Source organism: Rhinolophus hipposideros, assembly GCF_964194185.1.
Source record: "Rhinolophus hipposideros genome assembly, chromosome: 2".
Lineage (NCBI taxonomy): Eukaryota > Metazoa > Chordata > Mammalia > Chiroptera > Rhinolophidae > Rhinolophus > Rhinolophus hipposideros.
Window position 1 is genome coordinate 88,516,202 of NC_138048.1, and position 8,840 is coordinate 88,525,041.

Here is an 8,840-nt window from a genome sequence, read left to right on the forward strand (position 1 = left end):
GATATCGTTGGAACTACTACCCTTGGATCCAGGCTGGTGGAGGCCCTCCCACTAATAGAGAGCCCTTCAAACCACAAGCACACTCACAGAACATTGTCATAAATAAGATACAGGCAACTCTGTCTCTCAGGGTTTGGCCCTCAGCTCTGGAAAGATGTGATCAGTAACCTCAAACATTGGTTTTATTGACCCCAGAAACACTTTTGATCATGGCTCTCTGTATTCTGAACAAAGAAATCCCAGTAGCATCAAAGTCTGTGGGTTGTGCCAATACCAAAGATGGGATGGGATATTGGGAAGATCTGAATTGTCATTCAGATCTCACTATTTAACAAAGATTTTATTACTGATCAAAACAATGTGATTGAAAAAGGGAATTATTATATCACATTTGCAACAAATGCAACTGTGGCCTGCTATCTAGAAGGCAGCAAAAATTAAATTTGGCGCGCAGCTGTTTGAACGGCCCTGAATGGAGCTCAGCCTGGGAGCCCAGGGACTCTCTAGGTGTTGGGGTGCACTTCGTGAGCCAGGACTGGGCTCAGGCACTGCGGTACCAAGAGGCGTGGGTACCCAAGAGATTATGGCATCTGAAACCCACAATGCTACAAAAAACGAAACTTTTGTGATAGTATTAAGGATCATTCCATTGATCTTCTTAGAAAAGGATCTCTAATTTCACCAATTAGAACCAGAAGGAGGTTAAGAAATCGTCAAAAGAGTTGGTGGCTCGCATAAATAGAACAGTTGGACAACCCATGAAAAGCCCAGATAAACTACGTAAGGTGATGGATCACAGAAAGAGAGTTCATCATCCTTTTCAAAATCTTTGTTACAAAACAAAACAAAACAAAACAAAAAAACAAGCAGTCCCCTAAAAGTGGGAGCTGTGAAATGGCAAATAAAGAAAATGAACTGGCTCGTGCGGGCCACCTGCCTGAAAAATTATTACACCATGATAGTCGAACTTATTTAATTCCAGTGATTCTGGTTTCTTCACAGACAGAAAGTCAATCATCAAAATACAAAACTTTTTTCCTGAGGTTTCTCAGGACCATGAAACAATGGCACAAGTTTCGTTCAGAGGAATTTGAGAGTGAATGTAGCTTTAAATTTCCAGAAAAGAGAAGTATAAGTGAACTTGTAGCTTATTTGGTGAGGATAGAAAACCTTGGAGTGTTGGTGGGTTGTCGTTCTGTGCTTCCTAATAGTTTACTGAAAGAAAAACAATGCATCTCACTCGGCTGCTCTGTAGACTTGTTGCCTCTAGTAAAATCACTACTTAAACGCAACATCGAAGAGTATATAATAATAGTTGGTTTGAACTGGCTATAAGCAGTCATAAAAAGGTGGTAGTCAGAACTATCCCAAACAGAAATTATAAATGATGGAAATCATTTATATTTTAAAACAATAATTAAGTTGATTGTGGGAACAAGAAAACCATGTCACTTTGGTCCCAGGGTATACTGGTACTATAGCTAAGAATGTAGATGCTTATTTATTACAGTTGCATTGAGAGATTTCATGTACTAAGGAGCATTTGCTTATTCAGAACATCCCTGGACTATCGATTTCCAAAATGTCTCATTGGAGAACTGTGAACTATGGAAGAAATCAAAACTTTTTCTAAAAGCCATATAGTAAAACCACTAAGAAACCCTAACAATCTACTTCACATTGAAATGGGAATATGCCCAAAAGGAACAGCTTCAATTTCAATAAGGTAAAAGTGTACTGTGGAGATTGTTCACCTTTGCTGCATGTGGGACTTATACGGTTATTTGGTAATATTGTTTAAGAACAACTGGACTTTAATGCAATCATTCATAAGAATATACTTCATATTATGTGAAAAAAATAACACAACTTATTACTAGGAACCACAAAGACCAATCATCTTTACTTTTTTTAAGATTGTGTTTTGTAAGAAAATACTTAAATATGTGCAGCTATTTTCTTATGTTGAAAAGATTTGGAAAATTTAAAATACCATCACAAATAATAAATACTAAAAGTTTTTTGGCCACCCTGAGATACTGTGTATACAAAATGCCTTAATGAATAAGCCAATGTGTCTGATCCCAATAACTGTTTTTAAAAAAATTAAAACCAACTATGCTTCTGGCATGATAAAATCATGAAATCAAGTCAAGGGCTTCCATTCATACAGAACGTTGTTGTTAAAACTTATTCCACACCATCCTTAAAACTTGAGAATATTTTTAATATCTGTTATTTTTTTGCCAGAATCATCATATCATGTATCTACGTGTTATTCCTATATAAAAGAAAAAAATAAATATGTATTTGTATGAATGCTTAGCTGGAAAAGTTCATGGAGTTGGCTAATTTATATTCATTTTCTATTGTATATAGATTTCTAATATTTTCAGTTCTGTGTCAGTTAAGCTTCCTTCATTTGAGTAAATTCACTAAATATTTCTATTTTTTGCTTTTTTAAATTCTGATTTTATATGAATTTTAATTCTTTTGCACTACATATGTTTTAAAGAATGCTTTAGAAAGGTATGCACAATGCTTTAGAAAGGTTTACAGTTATTGCTGACTTTGTATTTTAAATTCCAACACTATATTAAGACCTTCTCCAACGGTTGGTATGAAATGCCAGCAGACTGTATGAGGTTGTTTTTTGTTCTAAATACCATTTTTAGTGCCAATGTACCCACTTGTGGAATGTCTTCACAGCTGTATATCTTAGCCTATCTTAAAAGTGATTGGGATTTAAATACCACTATTGGTTCATATATCATCTCATCTTTAATGAGCCTAAGAGGCATCTGAGCAAAGATTTTTAGTTGCCAAATTTCTATGCCATAATCCTTCAAACACTTGAATGTAACTCTTTAGCATTTACCCAAATAGTGATTACTGATATGAATTCTACCCAAGCATCTTTCTCACTTTAAAAATATTAAAAATGTTATCTTTCAAAAACATTAAATTCATAAAAAACAAGAAATTGAGAAAAGAAAAATAAAACCTCTAGTTTTATTTAATTTATTAGATTATGGTTCTGGAAAATGACTACTGCCTCCCTCTTATAACATAAGAATGGGTCTAACTAAACACAATGTGACTCATGGGATTTTCCACTGGATGAATAGAGTAGAAAATTTAATATTTCGTTATACACCAAAATTATTTCAAATGAAGAAAGGAAATATAGAAGTTGTATATTATATTTCAGGTAGTTACATGTTTCACAACCAATTTTTAAGATCAGTTTTGGCCAAATGAAAATAATAGAAATGTTCTTGCTTAGTGGAAATCATTTCAACATTGATGATAAAATGGCCAAACATATAAGATGTATATTTAAAATGTTATCATCACTTAGAATGGAAAAAGCAAAATCAGATTAACTTAACAGATAATAAAGTGAGAGTAGAAATTTTACACAAAATTAAAGCAAATATTATTTATCAGTTCAACCAGATTGCACAGGGGAAAGAAAAACAAAAACAGTTGAAACCGACATTTATTATGCCTAACATTGAATTATCAAAGAAAGAAAACAGCGGTTGAAATTAATGAATATTTCACTGTTTTTACACTTGTTATTTTATTTATTTTTTTAATTGACTATAGACTTTTTTTTTATTAGTTTCAGGTGTACAAGACAAGATAATACTTAGACGTTCATCATTTATATCCCTCAAACTGTGGACCCCCCTCCCCCCATCCACTATACCTTCGACCTCGCACCGAGCCATCACATTATATATATAAAATTATAGTTGGCATTCATTATTGTTTAGTTTCTGGTGTACATTGCCATGATCAGGCATCTACAGTATTACTGAGGTGGTCTCCCAAATGGGACACACGTCCATCAGATACCCTACAAAATCTTTACAACATTATTGATTACGTTACCCAAATTAATTTTCAAAAACTCTGAGGCCATCTTGTGGTTACCAACTGTTTCCTAATCCCTTCACGTTCCCCCTTATCCCCACCCCACCCCGGCCCACCTAACAACTCTCAGTTTTTCCTCTTTGTCCCCAAAACTGTTTCTGATTAGTTCATTCACTTATTCTTTTCTTTAGATTCTGCATATAAGTGAGATCATATGGTACTTGTCTTTCCCTTTCTGACTTATTTCACTTAACATAATGTTCTCTAGATCCATCCATGTTGTTGCAAATGGTAAGATTTCTTTCTTCTTTATGGCTGCGTAATACTCCATTGTATAAATGTACCACAGTTTCTTAATCCAGTCATCTACCGATGGGCATTTCAGTTGTTTCCATGTTTTGGCTATTGTGTAAAGTGCTGCAATAAACATAGGAGTGCATACAGATTTTTGAATTGGAGTTTTGGATTTCTCCGGATAGATGCCTAGGAGTGGAATTACTGGATCATAGGGTAGTTCCATTTTCAAATTTCTGAGATACCTCCAAACTGTTTTCCATAGTGGCTGCACCAATCTGCAATCCCACCAACTACACTTGTTATTTTTAAAAAGTGCGTGTTTTGACTTAAATGAAGAACTGGAAAAAAAATCACTGACTTTTTTAAGCCTTGGGTAAAAAGATTATGGAGGACAACGCTATCATAATGTCATTAGAATGACTGATTAAGAAGGAGGCTTACAAGCTAGAATTTTGACAGATGACCTTAAAACATTCTTATGCCATGTACGGCACATAGTTTGAATTCATTATCAGGAGACCTCAACTGGACCCAAAGAAGTGATGAAATACCTTGAAAGAATTCAGAGACTAGATGTGATATTTTCTGCATCTGCCTAAAGATGTAATATCTTGAACAAGGATATCAATTTTACAAATATTCTTTACAAATATTCTTGGAAACATGTTAGGAATGCTGACTATCTACCGTTAAAAATACCCAAATTAAGAAATGCACTTGAAAGGATAGAAAAATAACCAAAGAGCCTTAAACTAAAGCAAATTTTGGTCTTTGGCAAAAAATATAACATTGAATTTGTGTAATGTACAATTATTTGATATTAACTGTTGAAAATTGTTAATATTTTTAACAAAAGTTACAAAAATATATATGTTTAGCTATTTCACATTTAAAATTATTAAAATATACACTTTTAAAGTTTTAGAGAGAATAGTCTTATATATCAGAAGAAATTGCCTTTGAAATGTATAACAAAAGTGGTATTCCAATATAATTTAAAACATTTAGTATAAGAACATGGGAATTTTTGCATGACTATGAAGGAGAAATATACATACAGGTAATCCCAAAACTAATATTAATAGAGACTAATTTTTGGTCATTGCAGATCAAGGTATAATCTCAAATTTGTTGTTTTCTGAATTCTCTATGATATTTCAGCATTGAAATGTTTAAAGATAGAAAAATATACTAATTTTGAATATAGATATAACTTTTTAAAATGATGAGATGCATTACATAAATGATACAGATTTATATGATGATATTGAAATATGTGTAGTATTGTCTGAAATAATAAGTTATTATTTGTGACTTCATTATGCATTTATCATGATGCATGGAATTTATGGTTGTTTTTTAAATTTAGTTTTAAGAATTTGTTGACAAATCTGTTAGCTACTGACTTACCAGAATAAAGCTTCTCCAAATTTAAATAAATAAGTTTAATCAGAAAAAAGTTATTTATCTTGCATTGTTATGAATATAACATAATAGAACATAAATTATTTAAAGATCTTTATAATAAAAAACACAAATAGTGAATTTCGTAAAAAGAAGGTGAGAAAAATTAATTTTATAAAAATACATATAAAATTTATTATTTATGAATATCCTAATTTTATTCTCAAACATCACTGCCCATCAACAGACTACCCAGGCATGCACAATAATAAAGTTCACTCACTTTTGGTATTTTGCCAAATTTCAGTCATAAAACACTAAAGATATAGAAATTTATCTATGATGTTGCTATAAAGGTATATTTCACTGGATGAAACCACTCATAAACCTAAGGGCAAGAGAACTCATTGATGTAATCTATATAGATTAGCCTCTAAACATATAGATTAGGGTAGAGAAGGATGGAGATAGAGAACAGATCAAGTGAGGAAAAGTTACCTGGCACAGTACATCCTTTCTCTCCTTAGAATACACTTCTACCTGTACCATTTGGAATTTTATTCCCCACACAGGAGACATACAAATACTATCAGGTACCATATAATTGTGGTGATATTATTTTGGCCATACTCCAACCTGGAACCTGAAATAGTATCTGCCACTCGTATTCTTCATTAAAAAAAATAAAGAGGGAAATAGAGGAGTAATTCAACATTAATATAGCTTCAACACTCCACTTTTATGGCTGATTAAGAGGCCTGAGTTAGTAAACAAGTTGTTTACTTCACCACCTATTCCACGTTCCCCTTACACCCTGCCAGCACCTCAGCTCAGACCATTCTGGGCACCTACTGCCACAGATTCAGGACTCTTGGAAACAGACTCTGAGATGGTGATTTGTCTGCAGGAAGTTTATTTGCACATGTTCAAGGTCAACAGCTATGAAGTGAAGCAGAACTGGGCAGAAGGAGAATTTAAAGAGCGATGTCATCACAACAAAGACCTTAGCGATTTTATGGTTTGTAGTTGGGATGGTTCTTCATAGCTATTCTGTGCTGTGGCATGGGAACAGGGCTTAATACCTCTGTATGACCAATTATTGGATTGGGCTGTCCCCTGGAAGAAGGCATGGCTTTAGGTGGATAAACTCTTCAGCGAAGAGCAAGTCTCAGACAAGACTCAGTTGAGAACAGTTGGTTGCCAAGACTCCGAGCCGTAGGAGAAATGAGCACTTGGGTCCTAACGAACAGACTCTGGACAGTACACCATGATATCCACTCCAGCCAGTCTTTCAGGGTCACCTTGAGAGCTGCTGTCTACTTCTATCTGGTGTTGGCATAACAGTCAGATCTACCACTAAACCAGGTTCATTCTTTTCCCTTCTCCATGGTGGCAAAGCACTAAAACAGGTACCATGTTAAACTGAGACACAGTAAATACCACAAATGGATGACTCATCCATTTGTGGTATTTACTGTGTCTTTCAGTGCAGCTTCGCTTGGGCTCAGTCTACTATATACCACCTCGATTTTATAAAGTAATGCTACTGTGCATATCTAATTTTACATTTGAGTTGATCAGATGTACATACAGTTCATCTTGGACAGTTTGAGTCACATAATCACAGGATGTTACAAGGTTAAGCATCCACTTTCTACCAGAGCCCAATAGCAAGCAAGAAGCTTTTCACATGGTGAAAGAATAGGCAGGCATCACGTCATTCTTAAACTGTAGATGCCTGAGCTGTGATTTCTCTTATTTGAGTTTGGAAGAGTTTCATACAACACCATGTATTTCACAAATACTTCAAAAAAATCATTGGGTGTGTTAGTTTATTAGACCCCATGGTAAGGTGGCTTGAACCAAAACCAGCCTTATTGAAGGGTTCTTTGTTACTCAAGTCCCAAAACAATACTAGCACTATTATAGGCCTGAATAATTAAAGGGGTTGGAGAAGGATTATGATGTAGTATATATTGCCTCCTTAATCCAAAGAGGCCCTCCAAATTTTGTGATTCTTTCATTGGGTTAAGTGTAATAATTTGTCTCATATTTTAGAAAGGCTATCTTACCATGAACCCCTAAAAATTTCACTGGTTTAGCACACCACTGGACTTTTTCAGTATTTATTGCCCATTCTCTGGCACATGTATACTTTACTAGGACATTTATGGTGCCTGTCACTTCCTGTTCACCATTTTCAATTAGCACAATGTCTCAGATGTAAAGGATTTTCGGGCCACACCCAGCTCATTCCCCAGACCAGCTCAAACTGAATCTGCATTTTAATAGGATTTCCAGGTGATTCATATGTACATTTATATTGAGATGCACTGCCCAAGACCATTTCATGTAGGAAAGCAGGTTTGACACAGCCTTGAGGCAAAACAGGATAAGTATAGGTAAATATTCCTGTTTCATACATAAAATTCCTATTCCTTCCCCACCATGGTCCTTATCTTACTGTGAGATGATTAGTAAGGTGGAGTATTTAATTAATGTTTACAATCAAACCCTGTTGGTCTTCAGTCTTACATTCCCTATAAATTCATGAGATAAAGAATTTTTTCAAAACTGCTCACTGGCCTTCAGGATCTCCACAGGTAGTCATAATTGTTCATAGCTGATGTTTTTGCTTTTCCTATATGTTACATCTCTAAGTCTATAAACTGAATCCCGGGAATCCAACAGTCTTATAATCACTATTGTTGCCATAACTACTAAGTGCCACAGCCACTTGATCTTCCTCCATCTGTGCTCCTCTAATGACTTGATTTGATTAATTATAATGTCACACTAAGCCATGGATTACCCATGCCCCATCCTCTTTAGCAAAGAGTTATTATCCCTGTGTTCTTTGCACATGTGAGTGATTGTATTCTAGAATTCCATTTTGAGGATCTGTTCCCTCACTCTATTTCCTGAACCAATAACTCTATTAGTCAGACCAAATATGGCAAATCTAATCCTCAATATGGTCCCAGTAAGACACACTCTACCTAGGTTATTTTGAAAAGGAATGAATAAAGTGAAATCACAAGGGGCATTACCCCATACCTAGTAACAATAGGACTCTTAACACGTCTTTTGGCCAAAAAAAAAAAGGGGGGGGGGATGAGGGGTAGAGTTGTTTTCAGAATCCAGAAGTGGAGAGTGTTATTGTCATAACCATCTTGAAACAATAAGCAATTTTCAGTTAAGGGTCATAGCAAGTCATAGGCACAGAGAGGGATAATATTCTGAGTCCTCAATCATCC

General features: G+C 34.8%; 1 pseudogene across 1 annotated transcript; it reads left to right on the top strand.

Moving 5' to 3' along the window:
• Positions 1-583: 583 nt before the first annotated feature.
• Positions 584-1,519, top strand: LOC308506658 (KATNB1-like protein 1; annotated as a pseudogene). The gene has a single exon. The product of its transcript is annotated as a KATNB1-like protein 1 (transcript).
• Positions 1,520-8,840: the final 7,321 nt, after the last annotated feature.